This window comes from Acinonyx jubatus, chromosome A1 (genome assembly GCF_027475565.1).
Source record: "Acinonyx jubatus isolate Ajub_Pintada_27869175 chromosome A1, VMU_Ajub_asm_v1.0, whole genome shotgun sequence".
Taxonomy (NCBI): Eukaryota; Metazoa; Chordata; class Mammalia; order Carnivora; family Felidae; genus Acinonyx; species Acinonyx jubatus.
Genome location: NC_069380.1, coordinates 118,435,343 through 118,448,285, shown reverse-complemented (window position 1 = coordinate 118,448,285; position 12,943 = coordinate 118,435,343). Strand labels below are relative to the sequence as shown.

At 38.3% G+C, this 12,943-nt stretch overlaps 1 protein-coding gene and 1 long non-coding RNA gene across 2 annotated transcripts in view; one reads left to right on the top strand and one right to left on the bottom strand.

Moving 5' to 3' along the window:
- The window catches only part of LOC128315597 (uncharacterized), a 45,632-nt gene extending 32,855 nt beyond the window's left edge, over positions 1–12,777 (top strand). Inside the window, exons 3-5 of the long non-coding RNA XR_008298524.1 lie at positions 2,887–2,980; positions 12,167–12,214; positions 12,451–12,777. This is a non-coding gene — a long non-coding RNA (uncharacterized LOC128315597). The remainder of the gene's footprint in view (positions 1–2,886; positions 2,981–12,166; positions 12,215–12,450) is intronic.
- KCTD16 (potassium channel tetramerization domain containing 16) overlaps positions 1–12,943 on the bottom strand; it is a 261,110-nt gene that overhangs the window by 232,229 nt on the left and 15,938 nt on the right. The window lies entirely within an intron of this gene.

Here is a 12,943-nt window from a genome sequence, read left to right as displayed (position 1 = left end):
CAAAATATGAGTTATTCATATTTTGTATTATCTCTATATCACTATGGGAGAGTTATGTCCATAATTTTTAAGTAAGTGTAATTAATAGCACAATCTCTATCATACTTTATTCTTGACATACTAAACCAACCACTAGTTTCATATAACTCCCAGGAGCCATCCTTTCGAAGACCTGTGCCTTTGCACATGCTGTTCCTTCTGCCTGAATGGCCCTCCCCCTTTCCAGACTGCCACCAGCCCAACTCCCGCTCATCTTCAAAGACCCATCTCAAATGTTGCCTCTTCTTCAGCTTTCCCTGACTTCGTCCAAAAGGCAGAATTGCTTTCTCCCTCTGCATTTTATTTGTTCCTCAGATACAACACTTCCTAATTATCTAATAAGCACTTCTATTTGTGTTTGTGCCTCCACTAGAGTATTAGCAGTTCATGGGCAGAGACAAGGTTTTATGTGTCTTCAGCATCAAACAGTGCCTGGCATGCAAGAGGACCTAGGTAAATGATTTGGTATCTAATGATACCGATACTATAACAGAGTCATTGCCAAGATCTACACCATTTTTCTTGTTCTATGTTCCAGACATTGACAATGACCTTTTGGTATAAAAACTATCACAGTCAGTAAGTATTGAGTAAAGTACACAACACTATGATAAGAGTTGGGGGTTTAGAGAAAGAATGAGGATGTTCACACTCTGAAGTTACTTCAACTCTTCTGGTGGGTTTTGTGGCTTTAAAAATAAGAATCAGACATTAAAATGTTTCCAGAGGACATGAGGCTCATTACCACAGATAGGAATTTTCAATAGTGAATCTAAAAATACCTGTTTAAAGTTTAATAAGGAATAAGGAATATTATAGTATAATTTTGTATCTAAAAAGCTTAAAAACCTCTCATTTCAATAATAATAATAATAATAATAATAGTAACATGAAAAACTAGTATTAACTGAGGGTTTACCATGATCCAGACACTTCATTAAGTACTTTATATTTATAATTTCATTTAACCTTCTCAGCAACTCCATGAAATAGTTACTGCCATCATTTCCATTTTATAGATTAGGAAACTGAATCACCAAAAGTTTAGGTAATTTGTGTGCACAATATCAAACAAGAAATAAGTGGTAGAGTTTGACCCAGTCAGACTGATTGCGCAGCTCCTATTCTAGTTAAATACAGACTATGGAAATCTAGAGCTCAGTAAATTCATGGAAGCTTCTGGTGCTAATCAGGAGATAGAGGATTTTAGCTTAGCCTCTCTTCCCTATGGACAAGGCAGCTACACGCTGAGAAAGGTACTAGAGCCTTCAAAGAATGGGAAAACACGTGACTTATACCAACCTAAAGGAACAAATTGTTAATAGGTTGAGATCACTTAATTAGTAGGCTAAGCTTTGTTCATAAAACCAAGATTTTTGCCCTTGCAAAATGATCCCCTCTAAAAGCATAGATTGAGAACATTTTATTCCATCAGCTGGCTGTACTTGTGTGCTTTCATGGGTTAGCTTTAGTGAGGCTAGTGAGGCTAGTGTATATATTTCCTGGCAATCATTTATTTATTGCTCATTGGACAGCTTTTAGCTTTCATCCAAAGAGACAGGGATGTATTTCTGTTTTCATTAGGAGAGAGAGGAAAAGGTTGAGGTCCCTTGAGGGAGAGACTGGTTTCTGGCCCATCCTAGTAACTTATTTTTTATCGTAGTAACTGTTGTCTGTGGAAAAGGAAGGGACTGTGATGAGTATGGTTTACGTATGTATTAACGTTCTTACTACAGTGCATTACAGTTTGCCAGGTGTTCTCCTGTAGACATCATCGTCTTTGAGCCATACAACAACTTGATGAGGGTGGATTTGTTCCCATTGTTTACAGGGAGCCTGACTCAGTTTGCCCAGTGGCTTGTTTTGGCTCAAAAAGCTTTTAAATAACAAAACTGGTGTTTGCAACTCTAGTCTGATTCCAAGTCTCAGATCTTCTACTAAACCAGGCACTATGTTCATTGGTCTTTCTGGTTTGAGTGAAGTTGTTTAAAAACTGGCTCAGCATGGGGCACCTGGGTGGTTCAGTTGGTTAAGCATCTGACTCTTAATATCGGCCCAGGTCATGATCTCCCAGTCAGCAGCAGTGAGATTGAGCCCCATGTCAGGATCTACGCTAAGCGTTGAGCCTCCTTGGGGTTCTCTCTGTCTCTGTCTCTGTCCTTCCTCTGCACACATGTGCACCAGCTCTCTCTTCCTCTCTTTCTCTCAAAATAAATAAACTTAAAAAAAAAATGGCTCAGCAGGCCACCCAATTAACTTGTGATCTCCAGGATAGAGAAGAAATACAAGGGAAATATGAGTGATTCAACCAAGACAGACTGAATTAAAAAATTAATGTGTGAAGCTTTTATATATTACATTTCTCACAAGAGAGTTAAAATCTGAACTTTCTTTTGTGGAATGAGGCTGGTGAGCACCAGTTTTAGAGATAAATGGCCAGAGTCCCTATCAAATAGGGAGTTTTGAAGAATTCATCTTGACTTGATTTGGAACATCCAAATGCAACATCAAAAGCAAAAAATAACTCATTTCCTTCCCATTGCTGAGACTTGGCTGCTGATATGGCACCTGTTTGGCATCAGATGACTAGGGAATGTAAATGCTTCTGTACAAAAGCAAAATATAATAAGAAGATTAGATTCTTTGCAACAGATCATCTCCTACTGTTTATTTTAATTTTATTTATTATTTTTACCTAAGCAGAAACTATTATAATTGTGTTTCAAACCTTGGAGACTTTTGTCTAATAAATACTATGTGGTCCTATGTGTAAAATAGATACTGTAGACATTAAAGGGGGGTACCTATTAGTGTGTTTTAATTCTTCCTCATCCCCCCCACCCCCAGCACTGACTGCCAGAACTGGAGAGGATTTATCACTACCAGATAAAACTGGCCAGCACAATTCAAACACCAGGGCAATTTTGCCTTATCTTCCTAGGTAAGCTGGGTTCTTTTATGTTCATTATCTGTACTGTTTATGGAAGATCTAAAGTGTAAAACAAGAAAAACCTGGTTTTAACAATGAATTCCATTTAATGTACAAATAATGTAATAGTACAGTCCTTTGTGGACAGGACTAAGATGGACAGCAGGGTAAGCCATTATCACTAAACTCTTTGTGTGTTTTTTTTCAATAAAATGAAAAAAAGGGGGATGGGATGGGATGGGAAAAGAAAAAAGACCTCTGAGTAGGGCTGACATGCAAACTTCAGGTATCTTTTCTTTCTTCCTTGTCTCTTTCCCCGGCTTAGGAAGGAAGCTCTGATAGATTAGACTCCCTGTAGGTTGTAAAACTCAGATGGAAACAGAGTCGACCCTGATGGTATCAAGCCCTCACAATGTAGATTTCAACATAATAAAGTAATGAATTTTAAATGATAGAATCAGAATTTCTTCGGAGATGGAAGGGAAATGATGAAGATCACAGCCTGCACCTCCACCTATGCCTACAAGAACAAAAAAAAATTTTTTTTTTCAACTTTAACTTTCACAACTGACATCACTTTCTTTTATTTAACCATTGATATGGTTTCCTTTATGAGCCTGGAGGCTCACTCAAGCTGGAAATATGGCAGATAGCTACAAAGCACTTATCAAATTCTAGAAGACACAATTCTACAATGAATGGAAAACACCTGCTCTGCCTGAAATAGTTTCCATGTTTCTAACCGTGCATTAAAAAAGTAACTACAAAATCTCAGGGTCTACTGATGAATCTGTACAGAATGTTACTGAGCAACTTGATGTTTAACTTGAGGTTATTTTTTTTAATGTTTATTTACTTTTGAGAGAGAGATAGACAGACAGAGTGTAAGCAGGGGAAGGGCAGAGAGAGAGAGGGAGACACAGAATCCGAAGCAGGCTCCCCACTCTGAGCTGTCAGCCCACAGCCCAACTCGGTCCTGGAACTCACTAGCCTTGAGATCATGACCTGAGGGTCGGAAGTTTTACCGAATGAGCTACTGAGGTGCTCCTAACTTGAGGTTAAAATGGAACCCTCTAAAGCTTCATTTCCTTAAGACAGTAGCCATTAGCCACAGGTGGCTACTGAGCATTTAAATGATGGCAAGTGTGAATGAAGAGCTCAATTTTTAAATTTTATTTGGTTTTAATTATTTTAAATTCAAAAACTGAGGGAATTAAAAATATGTGGAAATATAGTGAAATGATAATTTTTTTATATATTGGGTTAGATAAAATATTTTATTCAAATTAATTTTACTTCTTTCTTTTTACTTTTTTTTTTCATGTAGCTACCAGAAAATTTTAAATTATATGCATGGTTTGCTTTATGTTTCTATTGCCTGAAACACGGCAGAATCTCCCATAGGGACAAAATCTGCCTTAGATCTAAGGGAGGAATCTATTTTAGATTCCATCAAAAGATGTTCATTTTCCAGAAGGAAAAAGACCACGTGGTAGCTTGGACCTCTGGCAGCATGGTCACATACCACAGAGGCTGAGAGCCCAGGTTCTAGGAAAAAAACCCGTGTCTCAGGTGTGAAACCCAACTCTGCTTTTTTACTAGTAGTGCCACCTGAGGAAAGCTGCCTAAACACTTTGAGCCCAACATTTTGAGTATTCAGATAGTGGATATAATATATTTAGCAAGTGAGCGCTCAGAATGTATTAGCTATTTATTACTATTGTTTTCACTAGCAACAATTCTAAAATACTATTGTTGTTATTTGTTTCTTTTTAATATTTATTTATTTTGAGATAGAGAGAGCATGTGCAAGTGGAGGAGGGGCAGAAAGAGAGGGAGAGAGAGAATCCCAAGCAGGCTCCACACTGACAGCACGGAGCCCAATGTGGGGCTCGAACCTACAACAGTGAGATCATGACCTGAGCTGAAATCAAGAGTTGGATGCTTAACCAACTGAGCCACACAGGCGCCCCTATTGTTGTTATTTGAGTATTATTAGGAGATTATCTGAAATTCGAAACATGAATTTAAAAAAATTAGTGATCTTATAGACCACATATATGAATTTGCAAGGGAATAATAGTCTATCCTTTGCTAAACCATCAAGTAAAGAGAACATTGAAAACTTGAGACTAGTTCTGTCTTCTTAATGATGAATTAATGATATGATTGGAAACCTTTGTCCTTCCTTTGTGGTGTTTCCATTTCTGGACCACTCTTTTTTTTTTAATATTTATTAATTTTGGGGAGAGTGCAAGCAGGGCAGGGGCAGACAGAGGGGGACAAAGGATCCAAAGCGGGCTCTGTGTTGACAGGCTGACAGCAGCGAGCCCAATGTGAGGCTCCAACTCACACACTGTGAGATCATGACCTGAGCCAAAGTCAGACGCCCAAGCCACTGAGCCACCCTGGTGCCCCTGGACCACTCTTGATACCAGACAGCAACGAAGGTATAGCAGAGGATAGGGAGGGACTTTTTCAACTTCATAGTTCAGCCTAATTCGCATCCTATATAGACAGTATTCATGGGTAGTGATTTAAGCTTATACTATTTGGCTCCTCCAACCTACATTGTAGGGATACATACCATGGTCTCTATCACAAGATTACAGAATAGAAAGAAAGAGGAGTCACAGGAAAGAAATTAACAATATTAGTATGAAGTAGCAATTTAGGATAACATGTAATTTGCATATGAATTTACCTATCAATCTATATCCCCACTAGAATATAAGCATCATGAGAGCAGTAACTATATTCATCCTGAATCCATTACTTAGAACATAACTGGTACTGAGTAGGTGCTCAGTAAATATTTATCTAAATACATAAATGAAGAGACTCAGTAAGCCAAAGAGCTGAAAGGAAGAAATGTATGACAATGGTCCAAAAAAAGTATACCCCAGATCATAGATATCACAAAGTGTTCTGTAAGCACCAAACAACAGTGATGTGAATTTAACTAACATTATATTAACAACAAAAACAAAAAGAAGACACTGATAAAAATGTTTTGTGGTTCCTTGGTACCTACAAGTCTCCCCAGCATCCATGATAAAGTCCAGTAGTTTAGCATGTCATATAAGGCCCTTCACCATCTGCTCTATCTTCGCTCTCAAGACAGAGACTTTGTCTTCTCCCTGCCCTTAAGTTCCAACTATGAGGTTCAGAAAACAAGCCATATTCAACCTCATTTCCATGCCTTGGCATCTGTTGGCCCTTCTGCCTATATCGTCGTTCTTTATATTATCTGCCTGATAAGCTCCTCATTCTTTATGACTTTGCTCTTATTTTTTTAATAATTTTTTAAGTTTATTTTTATTATTTTGAGAGAGAGATAGAGAGCAAGTGGGGGGCAGGGGGAGCAGAGGGAGAGGGAAGCAGAATCCCAAACCGGATCCATGCTATCAGCACAGAGCCTGATGCAGGGTCGAACTCACAAAACATGAGATCATGAGCTGAGCCAAAATCAAGAGTCAGACACTTAACTGACTGAGCCACCCATGTGCCCTTATGACTTTGCTTTTAAAAAGCCCACTGGGTGGCTCATTCAGTTAAGTGTCTGATTCTTAGTCTCGGCTCAGGTCCTGATCTCATAGTTCATGAGTTCAAACCCCATGTCCGGCTGCATGCTGACAGCTCAGAGCCTGCTTGGGATTCTGTCTCTCCCTTTCTCTCTGCCCCTCACTTACTCGTGTTCACTCTCTCTCTTTCTCAAAATAAATAAGTAAACATTTAAAAAAAAAAGGCCACCTCAGGGCCACCTGGGTGGCTCAGTAGGTTAAGCATCCAACTTTGGCTCAGGTCATGATTTCACAGCTTGTGGGTTCCACCCTGAGTCAGGATCCAAGTTGTCATCTGTCATCTGGAGCCTGCTTGAAAATCTGTGTCTCCCTCTCTCTCTGCCCCTACCCCACTCTTACTCTCTCTCTTTCTCTCTCTCTCTCTCTCTCAAAAATGAACATTAAATTAAAAAAAAAAAAAAGGCCACCTCAGGGAAGACATCCTTGATCATTCCACACTGAATTGAATATTTCCTCTTCTATTTTCTTCCCAATACCTATATCCATTCTATATTATAAGTGTTCCATATATTCATACATAACATATCCCTTTAGTCATATATAAAGACCTTGTTGCACAAATCAAAACATAGGCATCTTACATGATAGACATTCCCAAACAAGGACAGTATCTTTGAAATACAGTTCTCACACTGTATACCTTTTCATTCCTAACTGAAAACTCACTCAACTGATTTAAATCCAATGATATCCACTTGAGGCTCTTTGCCTCTTTCAGTATGCCTAAAGATTTCCACCTTTGTCTCAATTATATTAAATTTATGAGATATATGCTTCATATCACCAATATCAGCACTTTCATTTTCTACTCTCTACTCATTTTTTATAAGCTAATAAGGGCAAGATACAATAAAATAGTCAAATAATGATTCAAGTACTTTCTTACTGGCATGGATGATAATACAGCTGCAACTGAATTTTCAACTGCAATTTCATATAATTCCTTTCATCCTTGTGGCACTGCATATGGAACAGTGGGGCACACTGGTGTTTAGTAGGTGCTTAACAAATCCATGTTGGTGAATGGCAGATTTGGTAGGCAAATGACACAAAGTATTTGAAAATTTTCAGCCCCTTTAGCCATGGCATAGAGGCAGAGAACATTCCATACCTAAGCCACCATGCACAGTGGGTAAGAGACATGAGTCTTACACACTAGATTCAAATCCCAATGCAAATGCCTCCTAGCACTGGAATCTTGGACTTAATAACCAACTCCCAGCCTCAATTTTTCTTCCTAGTGAGGATAATAGGACTGTTATGAAATTGAAATAACATTATTCTTTGCTTTCAAGATGATCATTGAATACTCCCAACCGCTCTCTTACAATAATCACATCTTCCACTCTCCCTCAGCCACGTGCTTTCATGGTCATGGCCAGAACTGAGTCCTTATCATTGCCTGACTCTCTGTAAGCCCAATTTCACACATCACACCATCTCCTCCTGGTTTTCCAGCTCATTTTCTTCAATAGTAGATCCCAACAACCTTTTGATCCCACAGGGAATCAACCCATTTGATCTTACGCCTTTTCATTATCTTTTATCTCCATCATGTCCTCATTGAGTATCTTACCTTATTGTATTATTAATAATTTTATTATTAATAATTCAATTGTTTTAATAACTCTCCTGCCTATATCTCCAACTCTTTTGCCCCCATTTTGCAAACCTCACATCCAATGGTTAGGATCATATCTGAGCCTGCTCCCCACCTGCACCTATGCAGTTGGAGAAAAATATAAAACCATGTTGAATGATTTCACTTTAAATTCATGGCCACTTGGAGAGTGACTCAGTTGGTTAAGCGTCTGACTTTGGCTCAGGTCATGATCTCATGGTTCGTGGGTTCGAGCCCCACATCGGGCTCTGTGCTGAAAGCTCAGAGCCTGGAGCCTGCTTCGGATTCTGTGTCTCCTTCTCTCTCTGCCCCTCTCTCATTTGCACGTGCTCTCTCTCTCTCAAAAATAAACAAGCACTAAAAAAAAAAAAATTAAATTCATGGCCACTTACTTCAAATGAGTCCTTAATGCTCCCAGTGAGTAATACATTCCTTTAGTTCATTCACTCCCCAGAGTCCTGGTTAACTATTTTATAGTGTATTTTCTCTCTTCAAACCTCAAATACTTCCTTCCCCATCCTCAGTCTTAAAGCTACTTATTTTACTGAACAAATAGAAATGACCCAAAGGAACATCAGTAAGTTCCCACCAAAGCACATCAACCATGTCTGTACCTATATGTTCTTTTACTATATAAATATATACAGTAATATATAATATAATATATATTAATATATATTAATACATATATTATTTTTGTACAAGTATGTGTGTAGACATTTATTATTACTATATCTATTAATATTTATACACTCTATTACTCTGGATGAAGTGACAAGGTTCATAACAAAGGGATCAACTCTATGCCCTCAATCCCATTACTTTTTTACTTACCCAAGTATCTCACTCCAGCTATCTCTCCTTTCTCTTCTGTATTGTCTATTTTTCCCTATAAACTGAATTCTTCCTATCAGCATACAAATATACTGTTTCTTCTACCATCTTTTAAAAAAATCCTTTTGATATCACTTTCTGTATTACTAATTTCTATATTTCACTCTATAGGAAGGATCTGTACTATATGGACAATCCAAGGTAATTTAGCAATTAAAAAGCATTCACAGTATTTAGAGTCAGACAGACTTGACCAGAGTCTAAATCTTGATTTTATTACCCACTAGCTGCAAACCTGGGTAAGGATCTCCCTACATCTGAATTTTCTCATCTGTAACATGGAAAAAAATAATCCTTACCCCCTAAGATTGTTCTGAAGAGAGAATATGGTAATATCTACAAACACTTACCACAGTCTTTGCTGTATGATTTGGACTCAGTCAGTGGCATATGTAATTAATGTTAGAAAAGAGCAAACAGTTAAATGGAGTAAAACAAAAGCTATAAGAGATGGGGAAGACCAGAGTTTAATATGCCCCCATTTCTAGGGTTCTAGGATTTTCATCAAGATTTGGAAGGTCAATTGGTTTTAAAACCAAGAATTGATGTTTCTTTTTAGTTTTTGGTTATAACCTTGCTGATACATAGGGCCAAGCTTCTAAGGTAATACAAAGTTTATTAGTATAAAATACTTAGCCACAATTATATTATTTTTTGAAATGTTTATTTTGAGAGAGGGAGAAGGAGAATCCCAAGCAGGCTTCCCACTTAGTGCAGAGCCTGATGCGGGGCTCAATCCCACCAACCACGAGATCATGACCTAAGTGGAGATCAAGAGTCAAATACTTAACCGACTGAGCCACCCAGGTGCCCCTACAATTATATTCTTAAGTAACTTTCCCCAAATGAATAACTAGGTGAGCTGCAGTATATATGATTTAAATTTTTTTAACGTTTTTATTTATTTTTGAGACAGGGAGAGACAGAGCATGAACAGGGGAGGGTCAGAGAGAGGGAGACACAGAATCTGAAACAGGCTCCAGGCTCTGAGCTGTCAGCACAGAGCCCAACGCGGGGCTGGAACTCACAGACCACGAGATCATGACCTGAGCCAAAGTCGGCCGCTTAACTGACTGAGCCACCCAGGCGCCCCTCAGTATATATGATTTAAACAGAGTTTTGAGTTTGTCATAGGCTCATGTCCAAGTGTGCCTTTTCTCTGGGGACCAACAATGCCTGTCAAGGCATCTGGATTAATCTTGTTTATGACTACCTCACTCATCTCAGGTTTGCCAGTGACTCTAGAATGAGAAACTGCTAATATGCCTTTGTGGGCTTTTTTACACTTAAATATTTTATACATGTGTATATGTACTTTTTTGTGTGTGTGTGCTTAGGTATTTAGGAAGACAAGGATAAATTCTTCCTATTCCATTTCAAATGTTTTTGACATCTTTTTGTACTATGAAATCTTGTGCTTCTTCATATTTGTGGTCCTAGGAAATCAAATTCTTAAAAATAATGCTGTGTAGGAGTCTCTGAGAGAAGAGATTGTGTCCCAGAAGTTCTGTGTGGGTAACTGAGGACAGATTCGCAGATTTCAGCCCAATCTGGTTTAATTTTTTTAAAGCAGTATCATGGGGGAAGTCGTGTTCCTAAGGCTTGAAATTTGAAAGGGAAAGAGAAAGGGCAATTATCCCTGTCCAGCACTTTGTGCCATCCCACCTCCTCCTGGAGGCTGGATGTGACTTCCTCACTCAATCTTGGGAGGTGGTTCCCTTGAAGAGCTACTTTTGGCCAGTCAAAAAAGATAGCACTTCCATCTGGTACCTCTGTGGTATGGCATGATGGTGAAGAGTGCCAGAACTGGGGTTGGGGCAACTGGGGATTTGATTCTGCTTGTCCCAGTTATTACATCCCACAGCAGCAACTTGGGTCTGAGAGGTAGAGGAATTAATGTTCAGCCTCATCACCCACCCCCTTTTTTTTTTCTTTAATGTTTATTTATTTTTGAGAGAGAGAGTTCAAGCAAGAGAGGGGCAGAGAGAGAGGGAGACACAGAATCTGAAGTAGGCTCCAGGCTCTGAGCTGTCAGCATAGAGCCCAACATGGGGCTCAAACTCAAGAACCCTGTGATCCTGACCTGAGTGGAAGTCAGACCCTTAACCGACTGAGCCACCCATGTGCCCCACCCACCCTTGATCTCCATCAGTCTACCCCCACCCTATTCTTGTTATGAACAAATGAACTTCTCTGAAACTTAACACTACATGGTTTTCCTATACTGCAATTCTGACGCAGTCACTAACAGTGACCTTGAGGAATCTGAACCTCTCTGAGCCCCAGTTTCTTACTTTTAGGGTTTTCTAGGGGATTAAATGAGAAGCACTTGATGTGAACCTGATATAGAGTTCAATCAAGGATGGCTATGATTATTGTTAACACCTCTGAGTTCAAATATACGTCACTGCATACCTGTATTTTCTTTCTTTCTTTCTTTCTTTCTTTCTTTCTTTCTTTCTTTCTTTCTTTCTTTCTCCTCAGGAGGACTTTAGCAGCAAATTAAGATAATAATTATTTGATTGCATTGCATCTGGTTGTTGGGAAGAAAACTTGTTTTCTTATAAAAGGAAGCAAATTACCAAGGCAAATCACAGACTATAAACAATATGAAAATATAGCTATGATAAAAAGAAAGTTTCCTGCTGTTTTTATACAGAAGAATATGGCTGGTGTGAGGTATTATTTCCAAACACCCTCAAAATAGAATTTTTGTTTACAATTAATTCTTCATGTCAGGATAGAAAGCACCATTTTACCCAGAGATTTTACCATAGCCCCTTAGGCTCAATGGAGAAAATATACATTATATTTATATAATAGAATAATATGCTAACCTTATGCTTTATTCACAATATAGAAAACAATTCCAAACTTACTAGGTAGGAAGCATATAAAGTTGTTGTAAAAACTCTTTTCCAGGCTTTCTTTCAATAAGTCCCATCGCTTGTGTTGTTACACAAAAATTTATAGTAGAAAATTACGGTAACTTCCTCTGTGACATATCAAAGATAAAGGCAAAATTAATTTATTTTTGCTCTTTACTTTTTCTAATAATTGCCTTTCTTCAGTTCATCCTTCATTTACATTTGTCCTCAGAATGAAACAGAAGTCAAATGAAAATGAAAGAAGTTAAAAAAGTACACGGTAAGAACCCGACCAAAAATGTAAAAAGACAATTTTTCAAAAGATGAAAATTACCATTTGTTTAGGGTGTCTGGATTATGGTTTTTCCAGAAGCTACACTGAGCCCTAGATTTCCTGGTGCTTCCCCAAGGGCCACCAAGAAAACAAGCAGAAAGGGGAAATGGTCTTACAACCAGTTCTCACTTAAATCAAAATGACACCATTTTAAAAGATTCTGTGTGTTGGCTTCTACCTAGGGCTTCATTTAAAGCCTGGAGATTCAAAGAGAGGAAACTGAAGCATGGAATCAGAAGATCCCCCATTTCCGAGGATGCTCTGATTTCATAAATCAAGTTGGTACTCTCCCTGGCGTGAAAGACACTTCAAGCTCCTATCCAGCAGGACAGTTTATGGGGCTTCCAAAGGGGATTTGTTTTTGTCCATTTGGCCGGAATCTTCATACCATAAATCTATGATAATTACACAAGTGGGGATCAGAATATCCACCTCCCATATGTTGACTGTATGCTACTCAGCCTTATACAATAAGAATACTAATTTGTTGAAGTCCCATTAAAATTCATTTGCACATTTTGACTATTCGTATCTAAATGCCTTAAGAGTTTTTCCAAATGAGCAGATTTAATCTCTCTTCTCTTGGGTATAGTTACCTTTTCTTAAGATATTCTCCTGATGTTCACTCAAGCTAAGATAAAATCTGCCTTCATTGCACACATCCATTCAAGCTAT